This window comes from Equus caballus, chromosome 2 (assembly GCF_041296265.1).
Source record: "Equus caballus isolate H_3958 breed thoroughbred chromosome 2, TB-T2T, whole genome shotgun sequence".
Lineage (NCBI taxonomy): Eukaryota > Metazoa > Chordata > Mammalia > Perissodactyla > Equidae > Equus > Equus caballus.
In genome coordinates this window covers 10,497,938-10,518,066 of record NC_091685.1, presented here as the reverse complement: position 1 = coordinate 10,518,066, position 20,129 = coordinate 10,497,938, and the positions used below count along the sequence as shown (strand labels likewise).

The following is a 20,129-nucleotide window of genomic DNA, read 5'->3' as shown; positions in this document are numbered from 1 at the left end:
TGATCTATTTGTCTGCTTTGATTTCAATGCCACACTTTTGATTACTGTAGCTTTATACTAAGTCTTGAAATCAGGTAGAGTTATCCCACCGACACTGTTTTTGTTATTTTAAGTCCTTTGCATTTCCACACGAATTTTAGAATCAGCTAATCAATTCACGCACAAAGGCTCTGGGACTTTGATTGGGATTGCGAGCATCTATAGATCGTTGGGAAAGAATTGGCATCAGCCGTGTGAATCTCCTGAGCCATGAACAAGGTCTGTCTCCATTTGCTTGTCATCTTTGCTTTCTCTCCCTAGCGATGCTCTGTAGTTTTCAGCGTGCAGGTCTTTCATATTTTTTGTCAGATTTATCCTGAATTATTTAGTGTTTTTGATACCTTTGTAAATGTTTTTAAAATCTTTTGTTTCTGATGATTTCTTGGTAGCGTATAGAAATACAATTAACTTTTGTATATTGATCTTACATCCTGCAATCTTGCCAAACATACTAGTTTTAGCTGACTTTTTGTGCGTCCCATTAGGTTTTCTGCATGGACACTCATATTGCCTGGGAATAAGAACAATTTTAATTTTTCCCTTTCAATTTGGATTCCTTTTATTCTTTTTCTTTAATGATTATATTGGTTAAAAAATCCAGCACAATGTTGAAAAGAAAGTGGTGAGAGTAGACATCCTTTTCTTGTTTTTGATATTAGAGTGGGAAAAAATTTAGTTTCCTAAGTTAAGTAAAATGTTAGCTATAGATTTTTTTGTGTGGATACCACTTTCAGACTGAGGAAGTTCGCTTCTGTTCCTAGTTTGTTGAGTGTCTTTATCCAGATTGGTTGGATTTTATAAGGATGTTGGATTTTGTTAAATGCTTTTTCAACATCTATTAAGAGGATCATGTCGTTTTTCTTTTTTGATTGTTAACATGGTGATTTTCATTGATTTAAAAAAATTTTAATTATAGCAAAAATAACTGGCATAAAATTTACCATCTTAACCACTTTAAAGTGCTAAGTATATTAACACTGTTGTGCAATAGATCTTCAGAACATGCATTGATTTTTTTTTTTCTTGCTGAGGAAGATTTGCCCTGAGCTAACACCTGTGCCAGTCTTCCTCTATTTTGTATGTGGGTTGTATGTATGTTGTATGTGGGTTGCAGCATGGCCACCAACAAGTGGTGTAGGTCCATGTCTGGGAACTGAACCCGGGCTGCGGAAGCAGAGCGCAGTGAACTTAACCACTAGGCAACAGGACCAGCCCCAGAACTTGCATTGATTTTTCAATGTTAAATCCACCCTGCATTCCTTGGAAAAATTCCACTTGACCACAGTATATTTTAATCTTTTTTATATATTGTTGGATTTGACTTGCTAAAATTTTGTTTAGAATTTTGCAGTTGTATTTTTGAAAGATATTGGTTTGTAGTTTTCTTTCTGGTCATTGTCTGGTTTTGGTATCACAGTGAAGCTGGCACCTAACAGTGAATGGGGGCATTCCCTCCTCTTCAGTTTTCTGGAAGAGTTTCTGTAGAATTGGTATTGTTTCTTCCCTTAACGTCTGGTAGAATTCACTAGTGAAGCCAGCAAGCCTGGAGTTCTCCTTGTGGGAAAGATTTAAACCACAAATTCTGTTTCTTTAATGGATAAAGAGCTATCAAGGTTATCTGTTTCTTCTTGACTAAGCTTGGGTAGCTTGTGTCTTTTAAGGTATTGGTCCATTTCAGATGAATTGTCAAATTAATAGGCACAAAGTGGCTCATAATATTCTCCTATTATCTTGTGATAATGTCACCTCCTTCATTCTTGACTTTATAATTTGTGTCTTCTTTCTCTTTTCCTGATCAAGCCAGCTAAGAAGTTGATGCATTTTATTGATCTCAAAGAACCAGCTTTTGGTTTCATTGATCTTTTTTCCATCGTTTTACCATTTTCTGTTTCATTGATTTCCACCCTAAACTTTATTATTTTATTTCTTCTTATTTTATGTTTAATTTGCTCTTATTGTTTTTTTACTGCTGTGTCTTCAAGTTAACTAATTTTTTCTTCTGCCATATTTAATATACCCTAAATCCTAACCTGAGTGTTTTTTTGTCTAAGACATTGTAGTTTTCATCTCTGGAAGTTCTATTTGAGTCTTTTGATATCTTTTATGCCTCTTCTTAACTTTCTGAACACACAGAATACAGTTATAACAATTATTTTGACTTCTTATTCTGCTAATATTAATATCTGTCTCAGTTCTTAGACTGCTTTGGTAGACTGACGATGCTCCTTCTCAGGAGCTGTGTTTTTCTGCTTCTTTGCATGCCTGGTAATCTTTGATGAGGTGCCAGAAATCACGACTTTTACCTTGTTGGATGGTGGCTGTTTTTCGTTCCTAGAAATCTCCCTGGGCTTTGTTCTGGGATGCTGTTACTGGAAAACAATCTGATCTTTTGGGTCTTACTGTTATCCCTTGTTCAGCGTAGCTGCAGCGGTTATGGTGAACTATTCCCCACTGCTGAGCAAGACCCTGTTGGGCACCCTACCCAATGCCGGGGGACTGTGATTCCTTTCAGTCTGGCGGGGGAAGATGCAATAGTCCCAGCGCTGGCTGAGTGTTGGACACTGTTCTCCAATCTTTTCAGATTATTTTTCCCCGGACTCCAGTGTTTCTTCACACGAATTCATTGATGGCACTCTCCTGAATATCAGGAGGGGATCCCTGGCAGATCTTTGGGGTTCTGTCTCTGTACAACTCTTCTTCTTTGTTATTCTTTGCCGTGAACTCTAGCCCACCTGGTCCTCCCAACTCTCATCTTCATCTCCTCACTCAGATTTTCTTCCCTGCACCACAGCCTGGAAACTCTCTTAAGGCAGCACATGGGGAAATCACGGGGCTCCCCTCCCGCGTTCCTCGTCTCTCAAATTTGTTGTCAAATGTCTTGAAAACTCCTGTTTCTTATATTTTGTCTGTTTCTTTTTGTTTGTTTGTTTCAGACAAGAGGGTAAACCCAATCCCTGTAGCTGGCATCAGTTTCTTAGCATGGAGATCTGACCTCTGAAAACTTGGCAGAACAACCCACTTCGGACGGAAGGAAGAACAGGCACTCTAGCGAAGTTTTTCTGAGAAGAAGAAAATGCCCTGCTCTGTGTCCACCTCACCAACTTCTCTTGAGCCCTTGGAGAGGGCAGGAAACAGACCTCCGTGTCTCCCAGGCTTCTACTGTAATGAGAGAATAGAAATTAGAGGAGAAGGTGGGAGCTCTGATGGCCACGGACCAAGTGAGATGACGTTCAGACGGAGAGGAATTGGGGGCAAAGATCGCTTTAAGACAAAGGGAAGCATGGCTATCCCTCTCTGTGGATTTATCAGGGATGGAAAGGGGCTGGCATAAAGATGAACATCTCCCTTCGAAAACCTATAACTCCATGCTCCACATTATCTAATAGGAGACCAGTACACTGGCAGACGCCACCAGCAACAGATGGAAACAGATCAAGCCAATGTGACAACAGGGACTTTTCCACCAGTGACAAGCAGCCACTTATTTAAGGTGACCTCTGTTATCCCCCTTTTTCCCCCTTCTTCCCTCAGTTGAGAGGCACGAGACCCAGAAAAGAAAGGAGGAGGAGTGAAAGACAATCTCAAGCCCCCTTCCCACTCTTGGAACTTGAGTTACAAGTCTGGCAAACTCTGAAGGGAGGAGAACAATAGGATATTATATTGAAGGTGTGAACTGGACCGGACTGGACTTTGAGTAACTGATATTGATAGGAAAATGATGAGATCTGCCTGGAGATGTATATCATTAGGAAATGAGACTGAGCAACTGGGTAGAGCACGGTCAACTGCAGTGAATGGAGAGAATGAGCTGATCTTTCTTTATATCCCAATGAATTGAGGATTCTCAATAAACTGGTTACATCTGATCTGCTAACAATAGCTACCAAATATTGAGACAGGCACTGTGCCGAGCGCTGTACGTATGTTACTTCCTTTACCCTTCATAACCTATAAGGTCATTACTATTTTATTTCCTCCATTTCGCAGTTGATGTAAACTGAGGCACAGTTGACTTGCCTAAATATAGTGTGTAGAAATTTTGGATCTGAAACACTGACTGCAGTAATTTCACGTGCATCACTCCCGTCGAGGGAAAACCCCTTCTACTTAACTTCATTGCTCTTACTCATGATATTTTCCCAAACATTTTGCCTGTGTTCAGAGTCCTTTCCATTTCCCCAGGCTATTTTCTGTCCAGCCATCTCCTAGTGAGACCTGGACAGCTTAGCTGCTGGGGGGAAAGTAAACGAGGTAAGGGGACATTATGGGAAAGCTTTAATTTTAAGCAGATGAAATGTAGGATCAGGGCTTACAGAACCACGTGCCAGTGAGAGGCAGCAAACAGGTGAGTGGCCTTGGACAAGTCACTAACCTCTCTGCGCTTCAGGCTCCTTATGTGTAAAATGGGGACAGCAATGTCTTAGTCCGTTTGAGCTGCTATAACAAAATAACACACATTGGGAAGCTTATAAACAACAGAAATTTATTTCTCAAAGTTCTGGAGGCTGGAAGTCTGAGATCAGGTGCCAGCATGGCCGGGCGAGGGCCCTCTTCCAGGTCACAGGCCTCGTTGTATCCTCACATGGCAGGAGGCACCTTTATAAGTGCACTCATCTGGCCTGGGAGCACGAATCCCGCTTCTAAGGGCTCCACCCTCGCGACCTAATCACTTCCCAAAGGCCCCACCCCGTGATACCATCACCTTCGGGGGGGTTAGGATTTCAGCATGCGAATTTGGGGAGGGCACAGACACTCAGAGCAGAGCGGTCATAGTACCTGTTTCACAGGGCCGTGTGAAGAACAGCTGGCGGGTATAGGTAAAGCTCTTGATCAGGATCTGGCACGTGGTCTGCTCTGTCTGAGGGGTAACCTTTATCATCTGCCCTCTATGTGGGGTAAGCTCCTTTCACTGCAAAAAAAATGAATGAACCCAGACATATGTATTCCTTTTTTCCCCACGTCTTCGCTGTCTCCTTCCTCATTACCCTATCTCCATCACCACCCCAAGAAACATATCTTTACTTAGCAGAACCACTTTCCTCACTCCCAAGGGAAAGAAGGGAATTTTTTTGCTATTCCTGGAAAGAACCCACATTTGACACTGGATTTCTGCCCAGATTTTCTAAGTACACCTCTGGTTACATTGCCGGAGGGTGTCGGAGTGAACCGTCAAGCCCAGCTCTGTCTGACGGCTGGTTACCTGGATGAGAAATCCTAGAGGCCTGTTCTGCAGTGAGCTTCGTGGGCATGTCGGGTCCCTGCAGTATCTTCTTTGTGCTCCAGGTGGCAGGTGCCACACCTGAAAGGCAGGTAAGGCAGCTGCGGCACTGGTTCTGCTGCTGGCCACAGAATCACCTGGGAGATTTCTAACAGCACAGATGCCCAGGCCCTGCCCTGAGATCCTGACGGCCTGGGTTTGGTGTGGGGCCCAGGCATCCGCGTTTTTTTTTTTTTTTTTTTAAAGATTTTATTTTTTCCTTTTTCTCCCCAAAGCTCCCCGGTACATAGTTGTGTATTCTTCGTTGTGGGTTCTTCTAGTTGTGGCATGTGGGACGCTGCCTCAGCGTGGTGTGATGAGCAGTGCCATGTCCGCGCCCAGGATTCGATCTAACGAAACACTGGGCCGCCTGCAGCGGAGCGCGCGAACTTAACCACTCGGCCACGGGGCCAGCCCCTAGGCATCCGCGTTTTTAACAAGCTCTTCAGGTAATTATGGTTCAGCTTGTTGCAGGGGCCTGCATTTGGAAACCACTCTTTTAGAGTATTCCAGAGAACAGCAGGTGCACACAAGCACGCAGTGTGTAACTGTGCGGCACAGATCCCCTCCCTGGGCTCCTGGAACTCAGAGAGGGAGAGATTTCACAGCACGTCATAGTCAACAGTGACCTTCCGGCTCACTGATGAAGCACTCGCATAAGGAGACGGAGGCCAGGAGGACTAGGCCGCGGTCAGAGCCTTGCCCTGCGCAGCTCCCCGTGGTCACAATGCCGTCACTTCCCCACCAGCCCACGGCTCTGAGAATACTTTCCTGGAAGCCACAGGAAGGACCCTCCTCCCTGAGTCAGTGCCTTTAGCTGCTGTTGGAATAACTCCAAGGCCCAAATAATCCAAAACTGTGTGGAACATGTTTTTGCCTGAATCAGGATTCACACCCTGGCAGCCTGGCTCCAGAGACCATGTCCTTAACTGCACTGCGATGCTGCCCCCGTGCCACCGCCCAGTCTCCTGTGCCTTCCCGCTCCGTGCCACCCTCTGCTCCTGCTCTTGGCTTCTCACTGCCCTCTGGCAAATCAAAACTTCTCTGGGCCTCAGTTTCCTCCTCTGGGAGACAGGGATCATGATTGCGTGAGAAAATGTAGACACTGCTGTGTGTAATTGTAGAAAAGGATTGGAGCTTATCTTTCCTCTCTACCCTCTCTGACTTTCAACACTTTTAAGCTGGACTCCATTTCCACAGAGGCCGAGGACTCGGAAAATCTGTAGCCTAAACCCCTGACAACCGGGCCTGGAAGCCGAGTTACTGTGAGAGGGGGCTTGGGTCTCGGTGTCCTCGCTTCCACAGCCCTGTCCTTTCCCCCAGATCACAAGCACTTGGCCCTGCAGCCCTCCACAGAGGCTCTTACTGTTATTACTTTAAATATTCCTGACCACCCGCTGGTCACCCCGACCCCTCTCCCTGTTTTCCTTCCATTCACATTTAGCGGGTACCTGTTTTATTTGGGGCCCTGTGTTAGGGTGCTGTCAGAGAACCTTATCCATAAATAAGTGTTTGATGGGGGTTTACTTATTTACATCTAATCACATATTTAGCCATAAGCACTTGCTTTGTGCAAAATTCTTTTCAGGGAAGCTGTGAGAGATCCAAGAGAAGCAGGCAAGGCTGTGATCCCCAGTGCCCTCGGGCAGGTGGCAGAGTTTTGGAGGGAGAGAGTGCACACACACGTGGACACAGACACATACAGACACTCGCAGATACACTCCCCACCCCCCTCCTCCCCCAAGGATGCTAAGCACCAGCAGAAGGCGGAGGGCTGTGAGCACTGCTGAGCGCAGGACGGTGGCAGGAGAACAGTTGGGTTTGGGGTTGGAGGCTGAGAAATCAGACCTTGGCTTCTGTTCCCCTCTCCACCCCCCCTGAGGTGCTGCTCTCTCAGCCTGACCCCTGACTCTCTTTCTCTTTTAACCCCTCATGTGCCAAGTTCCTCAGGCCTCCATCTCGGACCCTCTCCTCTCCTCACTCTGCGTGGGCCTCATGAGGTATCATCTGTTTCCCTACTTTGATGGCTTCTAACTGCATCTCCAGAGGGAAGTGCCTCTACGAATTTTAGACCCTCGCATCCAGCTGCCTCCTGAGCATCTCTAACCAGATGGCTCGAATGCCACTTGCCCCAGACCACTCATTTCCCTGCCTCCTGGCTTTCCCTCTTTGAACTCAGTTGCTCGGTCAGAACCCTGGAAGTCGCTCTCGACTCCTCCGTCTCCCTTGCTCCTGCAACATCCCAGTAATCACAACATTCTTCGAATCAGAGAATCTTAGAGCTCCAACTGTCCCTGTCACAGATTCTTTTCTCTCCAACCCATCATTTTTGCTTCGGGGATGATCCAGACTTGCCTGGATTGTTATAACACCTTTTACCCAACTGGTCTGCCAATCTTTGGTCCTGCCCACTGTGCATTCCTCCACACTAGATCCAGAGGAAACTCCTTAAACAAAACAACCAAATAAAACCCCTCCATCACTCACAGCCCCGAATGCCCCCTCTGACCACAGGGTAAGCTTCGTGCTCCTGACAGTGGCCTCTGTCACCTGTGTCATGAGTTCAGTTGTGGCCCCTGAAGAGCTGTTTTGAGATCCTGACCCCTGGTGCCTCAGAATGCCAGCTTACTTTGGAACGGGCTTGTTAGAATGTAATTAGATAAGTTAAGATGAGGTCATCCTGGAGGAGGACGGGCTCTTAATCCAACGTGACAGGTGTCCTTATAAAAAGGAGAAATTTGGACACAGACAAGACATGGAGGGCGGACAGCCGTGTGAAGACCGAGGCAGAGATGGGCGTTATGCTGCCATGGGCCAAGGGACACCTGGGCCTGATGCCAGACGCTGGAGAAGCCCAGGAAGGACCCTCCCCTGGAGGCTTTGGAGGGAGCCTGGCCCCGCCCACACCTCGATTTTGGATTTCCAGCCTCCAGATTTGTAAGACCACCAATTGCTCTTGTCTTAATCACCCAGTCTGTGGTACTTTGTTATGGCGGCTCTAGCAGACTAGTACTAGCTCCATGATCCGAATACCGTCTACCAGACATCAACTCTCTAGCCACATCTGCGGTCACGCGCCTCCATCCACCTGACTACCCCAGCCACACTGGATTGTTGACAGCTCTCTAAACGCACCAGCCCCGTGCACATCTTCGCTCATGCTGGTCCTTCTGCATGAAGGCTCTTCCTCTTCCCCAGCCAGCCACCGCTTCTCCTCCATGGCCCTCCCCTCTGCTCCTGCAGCACCTCACAACCACTCTCGGGTTCTCATTTGGTCCCAGGCTCCCTGGGAGCAGGGACTCAGATTCTCCCTTTTCTTTCTCCCCAGTGCCTCGCACTGCGTCTGCCGCAGCCTAAGGCTACAAGAATTTGTTTGAGTATGGTCACATGTTCTCCCAGAGTTTATGAGGTTGGTGGGCAGCGGGATTCAAAACACTCCTTCCTCGCTCCTCGCTGGGCTGCCAGAGCGCGTGCTGCCCTGATTTCACCCGCCCCTAAGAGCTACTCAACCACAGGGCATGAATTCCAAGAAGCCTCCTGGAAACTTCTGCAGCCTGCTCCCCACACTGTCACCGGGGCTCTCCAGCAGGCCTGAGGGAGGGGGCCCCATGGTCCTTTGAGGCCAACACCTAATCGCTGTCCCTCTTCAAATGAAAAATGGGGAAAACACCAGCTAACTGTTGTTTAGTGACCCCAACCCCCACCTCTTTAAAATAAACACTCTTTTCAATTAGGAAGATTTGTCACTGGGGACAGTAATTCCGTGTCCTACCAAAACAAACACAGTTGTAATTAGTTTTATCCAGGAAGAAAATTAACTCTGTTTATCTTAGCATAATTAATCATTGACCCTTTCTGTCCGGGCAGCTTGGGGGAGGGTGCGGGAGTACGGGTTATGATCTACAGCAAAGGGGCATCCCGGGACCCATCTATCTCTCCTCTCGGTTACACAGCTGTCCGCATGAGTTATTTGAAATAATATTCCCGGCCAAGAGTTATGGAGCTGCCTCCAAGCTAGACTTGGAGGAACACTAAATAAGGCTATGATTTTATGGTTTCAGTCTGCTGAGAAGTTTAGACGAGTACGTATCAGATGGGCATGAAGGCACGCCGTGGACCCCAGGGTTCGCTTGGCTTCTGTTGTGCCTTTCACCGTGACCCCATGGGCTCTGGGGCTGGGCAAGGAGCTGCGGGCAAAGGAGCTCGTTCTTGATCACGAAGCAGAGGCTGTCGCTGCAGGGAGAAGGGCATACGCTTTGGGGTTAGACGGATATGCTTTCTGGTCCTGTCTCTGACATCCTCTAGCTGCATGACCTTGGGCAAAACACCTTATCTTTTCGAACTGCAGTCACCTTCTAAGTAAAAAAAAAAAAAAAGAGTATGGGGGGATCAGAGTTAGTCATTGGTATGCTCAGGGATTTCGTGAGGTTTAGAAGTAAGGTCTGCCAAGCCCCCAGCACAGTGCCTGGTACCAAGGAGTCATTCAATAAACACTGGTACGTTTTTCTATTTTTGCATGAGCTGACCAAGGGCCCAGAGATGGAGGAACACACTGAAGGTCTTTTTTCGCTGTTTTAATAGTTCCTACAACTCCCGGAGACCCTACTGTGTGCTGGGCTCTGCATTATGCCCTGGAAATAGACAGAAGGCTCAGTCATGACCCCTGTCCTCGAGGAGCTCCCAGCCCACTGGGGAGAGAGAGAGACATACCCAGGCTTTCTCAATGTGTCACAGCAAATGCTAAGCCAGAGACAATGAGTGAGGTCCCCGTGGTAGAGGTGCAAACAGAGACTGGAGGGAATCTGAGTTCACACGCTCTGGACCATCCCGCTGGTGTATCATACCTCACTTAATCTTCATGATAACTCTAAAAATAGGCACAAAGATGAAGGGAACCAGGGACGGGGTAATTGAGGCTCACAGATGTTGAGTCATTAGACCCCAAACTGCAAAGCCAGAAAGTGGTGCAGCTGGGCTGTGAGCCGGGCTTGTCTGACGTGGAAGCCTGCGCTTTGTCAGTTTCACCTCGGGGCTCCTGGCTGCGTTTTAATGGCTGGTGTCCTGCCCCAAGACTTCCAGTCTGGGGCATTAAAGCAGTGTGTTCCTCAGGGCTGGCATTAGGAGGCCCCACAGCTAAAATTGCAGCTTCTTGGGCCCTACCTCAGTCTCTTCCAAATCAAAATCTCTTGCCAGGGGATCATTGTAAACAATTATCTAAGGTGGTTCTTACGCTCTCACCATCTGTCAGAGTCATAAACATCTACTTTCTGCTCATGATGTTGAGATGGCTTCTCCAAGACAAGTGCTTGGGGTGGGGAAGCTTGTCCTCTAGATGAGGGGACAAGAGACTGCGACACCAAGGAGCTCCCTGTCCTGAGATGAGAGAGACGGAGAGAGAAGGTGAGAAGAGCCAAGAGCCCTTGAGAGGGGCTCAGTGAGCTCACACTGGGATGAGGGTCTCCAGCTGCCAGAGGCCGAGAGATGGATGGGCACCTGCTTTAAGCACGAGGCTTCTCCCTCACACAGGACTGTAATGGGGCTCCCAGAGCAGTGAAGAGCTGTAGGAGTCATTTCTTTCCTTCCTTTCTTTCTTTCTTTCTTTCTTTTTTTTTTGCTGAGGAAGATTAGCTCTGAGCTAACATTTGTGTCAATCTTCCTCTATTTTTTTTGTATGTGGGATGCCGCCAGAGCACAGCTTGATGAGTGGTGCACAGGTCTGTGCCTGGGATCCGAACCCACAAACCCTGGGCCACCAAAGCAGAGTGCACAAACCCAACAACCAAACTACGAGGCCAGCCCCTGCAGGAGTCATTTCTTGAGGCAGGAGAGAGCTCCAGGCTGGGAGGCGGCACCTTCTGCCCCTCGCAGACGGGACCAAGGCAGCCTTTATTGATCCACGTGTTGGGGAGGCTTCTGACTTCCCCAAAACTAGCAGGGAGCTGGAACATGGAAGAGTCCCTTTTCGGTGCTGCAAAGGACTCCAGGGAAGAGAGCAACCACAGGTTCTGAGGGCATTGAGGCAGGCTTTTCGGGGCCCTGTAAGGATGGACACCCAGGCAGCAGGGGACCTCACGCATCGCCACAAATAGCATAGGCTGACCAGGCAAACAGAATTGTATGCTGCGTCCCACTCTGCCAGTGACAAGCCTTGCAAACTTGGAAAACTTCCTCCCCTTCCCAGTGCCTCAGTTTCCCCATCTGTAGAATGAGGATGACAATAGCTATTTCGTCAGACTTTTGTCAGCATTAAATGACTACATTATACGCATTATCTTGTTTAATCTTTGTAACAACCTTTGATTGTAATCATTCTCAAATTTACACCTGAGTGAGAGTTGGGGGGTCCAAGTGACTTGCCTGAGGTTACACAGGCTTTTAGTGGCACAGTCAAGATTTAAACCCAGTTCTGTCTGATTCTAGAACCTTTGCTCTTGCCATGTTCCATAATGCCTCTTTTCTAAGAGTGAATGAATGAATGAATGAATGAGTTCCCTTACCTGTAGTCATCCAGCCTCTGAGGTTTTCTGACAGTCCTAATTGTCTCCTCTTGAAGCCAGGTCTAACTCCTCTCCTGACTTCCTACTGTAGCACACAAACCTGCTGGCCCGGGTGGCAGACGCCGCTTCCGTCCTCGGGACCTCCAGCTGCTGACAGTGCTGGAGGCGGCGTGGCACCATGGTTTCGAGCACAGACCCTGGGCTCAGGCTCTCCCAGGTGACAACTCTGTTGAGGAAACCCTTGGACCGAAGGACTCTCAGTGAGGCAGACGCCAGGACCCCAGGCTTCTTGGGGCACAGGTGGGCCAAGAAGCAGCTTGCAGCCTCCTGGAGAACTGCCTTATGCTGTCCCCAAGAGGCTGCAGCCAAGAGATAAGGGGCCACATCCCTGGAGCCCGGGATGGAGTCTGAGTTTTGTGGGAAAGGAAGGGAGGATGTCTCACAGAAATGTTTTCACTGTTTAAAATCTTCCAGTTAGAACTTTATACGCAGGATTTAATCAGCGGGAAATCCAGAAGGGACTCATTTTCTCGTTGCTGCTCTAAGGCGCTGCTTGGACTGGCTCCCCAAGGCTCTTTGCAGCACAGCAAATGTGAACGTACTGGGTACCAGGCACTGTGCTGGGGATACAGGGATGAAAAAGGGACAGTCCCCATGCTTAAGGAGATTTTCAGCTCTCCGCAGCTAGGTGGTAAGGCAGTGTGTGTGTGTGTGTGCGTGCGTGCGTGTGCTTATGTGCATGTGTGTGGGTGTGCATGCATGTGTGCGTGTGTGTGTGTGTTGGGAGGGACGGGGGAAGAAGAGGAAAGACTGGTGCATCCACATGAACAGTGCGTTCTCATTTACAGCCCTGGGGGAACTGGTCCCTTCACCACTGGTCAGGACCAACTCTTAGTGCCGGCCTGAGAGGGCCCGGGGAGTCTTCATCTGGGAATTGGTTGATATTTGCCCAGAAAAGAATCTAAGAGTTGAAGTCATTCGATAAGCGGCTTTTGAGATTGAGACAGCTGAGCCCTGTGGGTGCTGGTGGACAGATAGACACCAGTCTTTGCGCTGGGGAGAGGGCTGGGGAAGAGGTGGAGGGGAAGGGACAGGGAGGAAGGGGCTCTGGGACCAGTCTGGCTTCATGTCCAAGTCCCCGACTATAGACTTTAGCCTTCGGGAGTGCAGTCTCTGCAGCATTCATCTGAGAACAGCCTGAGAACCGGAGGCAGCTGCAGGTGAACAGAGAGGAGAAGGCTGGCCAGCTGCCCCCAGGTTTTTGCAGGCTCAGCCGGCAGTGACAAGGCCACAGGATTGAAGGCACCTGAGAGTCCCTTTGCCCTCAGCCCTGGTCAGAACACACTGAGCCAGCCATCTTCAGGTGCGGGGAGCACAAATTGGGGGAGATTTTACGAGGATGGGGAGGGATTTGTTGGTTAAAGTCTGAAGGAGAGAAGACTCTGGGGGCCGTGTCCTTGACTGCGAGTCTCTGACGGGCCCACGGCAGCAGCACCGGTGGAGAGCCAAGCTTTAACCTAAACCAGGGACGGCTGTCCCGACAATGGGCTGCCGGGTGAGGCAGGGAGTCCCAACCCTGGGAGTGTGCAGTGGAGTCTGGAGGCCGAGGACTGTGTGCCAATGGGGCCGGACAGTTGGCGGGGAGGAGGGAGGCAGAGCAGTGAGGCCACAGGTCCCCGACTGAGGAGCTCTCCAATGGAAGGATGGGTGACAGTCGGGGCCATCGAGGCGTTGTTCATCCCATGATTGGAGAAAGTAAAGTTTACAGCTTAGTTTATAGGACAGTCCTTCAGGGGAGGCTACGAAATGAGTTCCTACTCACAGGGAGGTGTGGACACTCCGGCTCAGGCTTTCCCTGCATGGTCTGGCTTTTCGGTAAAAAGGAGAAGGATGGTGTCTTAGTCCATTCGGGCTGCTATAACAAAATAATGCAGAGTAGGTAGCATGTAAACCACAGACGTTTATTTCTCACATTTCCAGAGCTGGCTGTCCAAGATCAAGGCCCCAGCAGATTCGGTGTCTGGTGATGAGTTGCCTCCCGGTTCATCAATAGGCTTTCTCGCTGTGTCTTCACATGGTGGACAGGGGCCAGCTCTCTGGCATCTCTTTCATAAGGGCACTAATGCCATTCCTAAGGGCACCGCCCTCATGACCTCATTGCCTCCCAAAGGCCCTCTCTCCTGACATCATCACATTGGAGGCTCAGATCTCAGCATATGAATTATGGGGGGACAGGAACATTCAGTCTAAAGCAGATGAGGATGAAAGAAAGAGGGGAGAGAGGCGGGGAAGGGACGTCAGAAGATGGCATCTGCTACTTGTCAGGCACTTCCTCTGTCCCAGGCTCATTCACATGTGTGGTCACATTCAGTCCTCACAGAACCGTCAGCGGTGGTTACAGATGATGGTCTGAGCTGCGTGATCCTTCTGGGAGGCCCCAGGCGCTCCTGGCTGTAAAGCCTGCTCTCTTCTGGGCAGCCCGCTGCCTTCTTCAGGGTGGGTGGCACAGCACCTCACGCCAGAAAGGTCATCAGAGGTGGTTTCTTGAAGCCGTCACCCCCTCCCCAGAGGGCCTGCCTCCTGCCATCTGCTGGATTAGGCCAACCCGTGGGTCTAGACAAACAAGACTGGGGGCCTTGGCTCCCTCTCGTGGTTGGATTAGTCAGGAGATGCTGGCACAGGAGGCAATGCCTTTTAGGTCGCTAGGAAGCTCACTGTAACGGAAAAGGTTTGGCCACCCTAAAGGGGTAGGAGCGTATCCCAGCAACGGAGCTCTCCAGGTCACAGGAGGTGCTCTGTACAAATCTGATGAACCGTTGAATGCAACAGAGACCTGGAGGCAGAGGTGGGCCATCGGGGGAGGAGGGAGCGCAGAGGTGCTGGGGCGTGGCAGCCGGACGGGAAGACTGCCAACTGAGGCAGAGCACGGGCTCCCAGCCACCCCCAGGGGTCCTGCACAGGTCACCCTCCACTGCCGGGCGGCAGAGCCTCTGCCCGCGTCATCATAGGCCTGATTTACATCAGTGGTGTTCATTCTAGGCTGCGCTTATTAATCACCTGGGAAGTTTTAAAATATCCTGATAAGTGGGCCCCATCCCTTGAGATTATGACTTAATAGGTGTGAGGTGGGGCCTGTGCAGGGCTGTTTTTACGTCTCCCCAGGTGATTGCACTAGGCCGCCAAGGCTGGGAAGGGCTGAGCTATTCTCTGAACCCCTCAAGCTCCCATTGCCTGTGATTCCGGGCTTGTTTTTGCGGAATTTCACTAAATTTAATTTGTATCCTGTGGTAGTAGATGATGTTACTTCACCATTAGGACAATGGGCTGATATTTGTCACCAATAAACCTAAAGATAGATCTGGATGTTTGCATCCATAAGGTAATCCCAACAGCAGGCAATGGAATATGATTTATTCCCCATGTCTCTAATGTAATTAAGTGTGCATTATAAAGAAAGCTGCACTATTGAGACGCAAATTAGTAATGACAGTTTACCTTCAAATTGCCATTTTGTGGAGGTTACCATTGTGTGGTTCCAAGCACTTAAAAGTGCATTATTCATGCAGCAAACACAGGAAGTCCACCGGGAGGGAAAGTGCAACGCACTCAAGAGATGATTCGAGGCCTCTGGACTTTGTCACATGCACAAGAACTATGACTTCATTCCCTCCCCTGTGCGCTCTCCCCATATTCTGCACTGAACTGTGCGAAGAATATCACACTGGCGAAAAGGAAAAGGAAAATGCTCTGCGGCGTGGGCAGCCACTCTTTAGATGCGCCCCTCGGAGCAAGCTGCTCTCGTCAGAAACGTCCAAAGGGCAAGCATTATTTTGAGGCATTTCTCGAAAGTCTCCCTGTTGGGGAAGACCACATCCCCAAAGGGAGGAGGGGGGAAGAATATCTGAGAATTCTGAGTGTGTCTGTGTCTGGTGGCCTGGCCCCTCTGAGCTGCTGTGTCTCCCTCCATCCTGACAGGGCTGTGGCCTTGCCTGAGAGCGAGCATTCACAGGGAGGTCGCTCACGGGGCCCAGATGAGGCTCCTGCCAGATGACACACGGCCTCTGGCTTGGATTAGCAAGAAACCACGTGGAACAATCGTATCAGTAATAAGAACCACCATTGATTGAGTGCTACCGTATTCCAGATGCAATGCTTGAATGACCCCCTGCACCAGTCTGAGGCGTGAAAAACGGTTACAAGCTTTTACTTCTCATTGAATTGTTCAAGGCCTACCTGCCTTTCTGGACTTCCAAGAACATGGTACAGTACGCAGGGTGTGAGGATGCTTCCGTGTGTGCTCGGTCTAGCAAAGAGCTTCTCAGACGGAGAGAACTGGCTTCCATCCCTCTTCTTCCTGGAGATTCCTCAACTGGGTGCAAATTTAGCCCGTTCTCCTAAGTAGTCAGATTTGGGGAGGTTTTGCACAGGACAATCTCTGTAAGCCTCACAGAATCCTGTCACACCTGTTCCACATCTGAGTACGTACTTTGTGGTCTTCGGTGTGCAACAACTAAGAGGAGCAACTAAAATGTTCAGGGAAAAATCAGAGATCCACTTCAAGGTGATAAAACTTACAATGTTTGTCAGAGAGAAGCCACTAGCCACGTGGCTTGATGAAAAAAGTGTTAAGCTCTGTCTCACTTGGCAGTCTATCATACGTGCGCGTAATTTAATCCTCACAACAGTTTTCCAAGGAAGGTGAGTTAATCTCGTAGTTAGAATTTTTATTATTATCAGAATGATAGTAAAAGCTAATATTGTCTTAGCACTTCTTGGTTTCAGGAATTGTGCTATGATGTCTATAAATAGTAAATGATTGCTAGTCCTCACCATAAGACCATGAGGTAGGTATTATCATTTCATTTAACAAACTAGGAAATCAAGTCTCTGAGAAGTCATTTGCCCACGGTTCAGTAGTTTGCACGTTCTGTAAGTCACAGAGCTAGGATTCAAGCTGTAGATATACAAGAGTATATCTCGCTGACTCCCAAACCCGTGATTTGACCTGCCTGCAGATGTTCACCCGCCCTGGAGATAGTGGGATGCATTCTTCCAGAGGATCCTGTCCTAAGGAGGACAGGGAACATGGTTCAGAGATGTTGCACACAGTGCTCCCGCCGGGTGAGGGGCAAAGGGGGCTGCACAATGTCCCTTCCAGCCCGGGGGCTGACTTGTTTTGAATCAGCAGACAGTCCCATTGCCAAACACAGCCTTGTGCAAAGAATATGTTAAAAAATCTTGGTTGAAGATAGAAAGTGCCCTGACTTGAGACTGACTGAATGATAAAGACAATCTACTAGGCACTGTCAGGGAAGGGGAGCTTACTGTGGTCTGCAGTGGTCAGGGAAAGTGGAGGCAGATTTTGACCCAAGATGTGAAAAACCTTGCTTAGCCTCCTCATTGACGATCATAACAGCCATCAGGCTGTGATGACTAGGGGTCTCTGGGAGCAAATTTCTGTGACCCCTTTTGTATAGGCAGCCTTTAAAAAGTCTGAAGTAGTAATTTTACCCCTAGATGGCACTCACGTACTTTTATACTTTTACAGCTTAGCTTTCAAATGAACTCAGACAGTGGTTCTGTCCAAAGTCTGTCCAACTCTGTGTCCAGCAGTGTGTTTCTCTAGGCCAGGGTGTCCACTTATGGTTAATAAAGTACCAGAAGATAAACACGTTTTCATCTTATTCATTCTTAATTCATTCATGTATACTTCCTCTCAGCCCAAGAAGCATTTGAGGCTGCACAGTCTGGCTCCTGTATTATACAGATGCCCTTGCGACAGTCCTTCTGATGCCAGAGCGACTCCCATCCTCTCTGGATCCTCAGAGAGTCAGGCCTCAGACTACAAGTCTATGAAGGGACAAGATCCTGGCATCGCTCTGCCCTGGGGTAAAGTACCTGTTTTGTCTCAAGTGACAGGCAGAGGAAATTTGTCTTCTTCAATTCCACATTTATAACTCTTAGTTTTTTCTCACCTGTTCTGCTCTTCTGAAACACAGATAGATAGACAGGATGAAGGTCAGGCAGGATCAAGATCACAATAATAAGCATTGTGTTTGGAGAGGCCACAAGAAAGAGTGAATCTGAAATGTACCAAAGAGATGCAACAAACAATAAGCTAGGAATATAGGAAGCGGAGGTGAGGCGAGGGCTAGTGAAAGAGATCCTGTCAGCCTCAATTTTCTAGCCATGGAGAAGCTGTGGGAACGGGGCTCAGCCTGGGTTTGTTGCATTTTGCGCTGGAGCTGAAGCATCTCTCCTGCACCCACCCTGCCCAGTATCTCATGACTATGCCTTTACTCAATAAATATCTGAGCACCTCTCATGTTACAAGACTTGGAGGAGGCACTGAGAATATAGCTACAAACAAGACACACAAAATTCTTGCCCTTGAGCTTACATTTTAGTAGGGGAAATAGATAATAAACAATGGTGAGATCAGATGATGGTAAATGCTATGAGGAGGAAAAAATAGGGAGCCCTGACAGAGAGTGATTAGAGGTGGGGTCTGTTTAGATAAGGTGGTCAGAGTAGACTTTTCTGGGGTGACGCTGGAGCTGAAACCTGAACATTGAGAAGGAACCAGCTCTGTATTGGTGTTTCTAATTCCAAGGAAGCTGCAGCTAAATGCAGTATACCTCCCTGGTAAAATCCTAGACAGGCTTGAGACCCCACGCACAATGAAGAACGGGAAAGAAAAGTTATACCTCTTAGTAACTGCAAACAAAAGACCATAAAGCACAGGCTGAGATGTGGAATAGGTGTGACGGGATTCTTTGAGGCTTTACTAAGATCGTCCTGTACAAAACCTCCCGAAATCTCGCTACTTAGAAAAAGGGCCTAAATTTGCACAGTTGAGGAATCTCCAGGAAGAAAAGGAATTAAAGCCAGTCTCTTCCCTTCTGAGAATCAACAAGATTAGAATCTGTGACAATTTCTCAGGCTTTCCTTACACTGAAAGTTTTGAGACGTCCTGGTGAGATAGTTTGTAAAATGTCTCTCAGTTGTGATTTGTCTAATGTTTTTCTCGTCACTACATTGGGGTTGTGGGTTTTGGGAGGAAGACTATAGGGGTAAAGTGTCATTCTCATAGCATCATATCAAGGGTACATATTAACGATAATAACTCATCGTTGTTGATGTTGACCTTGATCTGTATGACCTTATGAACTCATGGATATTTACTTTATACTTTTGGGTTATGGTGCAACATGATTTTATTTCTTTTTTCTTTTGTTGCTCAAATTGATTCAGCATGAAATGCTATAAATTTCCTTCTAGGCACTGTTTTTACTGCATCCCACAAGTTTTGATAAGTTGGATTTTCATTTTTATTTAGTTAAAACTAGTTTTAAATTTCTCTTGAGGCTTTTTCTTTGCCCACGTAATTTAGTAGTGACTCATTTAATCTCTCCATATACTGGAGTTTTCAGCTATATTTCTTCTATTGACTTGTAGTTTATTTTCCCTGTAGTCTGAAAACATATGTTGATCTCTAGTCTTTTAAACTTTTTCAAGTGTGTTTTATGGAGCAGAATATGTTCGATCGTTGTGAAGTTTCCACGTGAGCTTTTGAACAATGTGAAGTCTGCTGATGTTAGATAAAGTATCTAGAAATGTCAATTAGATCAAATTGTTGGTGCTGTTCAGGTCAGTTATAGCTTACTGATTTTCTGCTTGCATAATCTATCAGTTACCAAATGATGAGTGTTGAAGTTTCCAACTGCTATAGTGGATTTGTCTATTTCTCCTTGCAATTCCATCAGTTTTTGTCTCACATATTTTGATATGCTGTTGTTAGGTTTGTATGCATTAAGGATTGTTAGTCTTCTTGCAGTATTGGTCCCTTTATCATTATGTAAGGCCCCTATTTATCCCTGATAATCCTCCTTGTTTTGCATTCTGTAATTAATATTACTATCTCAACTTTCTTTTGATTAGTGTTTGCATGGTATAGCTCCATATACTATTATTTCCCAATGCAATGTTACTATTAATATTTGGAACAATTAACCATTAAATCAATTAAGAGTAAGAAAAAGAAAATATTTATTTTATCTTCATTTATTATTTCTCCACACTCCTCTTTGTGTAGATCTAAGTTTCTGACCAATTTCATTTTCTTTCTCCCTGAAGAAATTCTTTTAACATTTTTTTTGCAAGGCAGATCTACCGTCTGTCTGCTCGAATTTGTAACATATGTACAGGTAAATGTATAACAACAACAGCACGAAGGCTGATATGGGGAAAGGACAATTTACTGCTTCAAGTTTCTTAAACTATCCATGAAATGGCATAATACCACTTGAAGTAGACTGCGATATATATATGTATAC

The 20,129-nt window shown here is 47.4% G+C and overlaps 1 long non-coding RNA gene across 1 annotated transcript in view; it reads left to right on the top strand.

Moving 5' to 3' along the window:
• Positions 1-4,090, top strand: part of LOC111770306 (uncharacterized) — a 53,371-nt gene extending 49,281 nt beyond the window's left edge. Inside the window, exon 4 of the long non-coding RNA XR_002803480.2 lies at positions 2,973-4,090. This is a non-coding gene — a long non-coding RNA (uncharacterized lncRNA). The remainder of the gene's footprint in view (positions 1-2,972) is intronic.
• Positions 4,091-20,129: the final 16,039 nt, after the last annotated feature.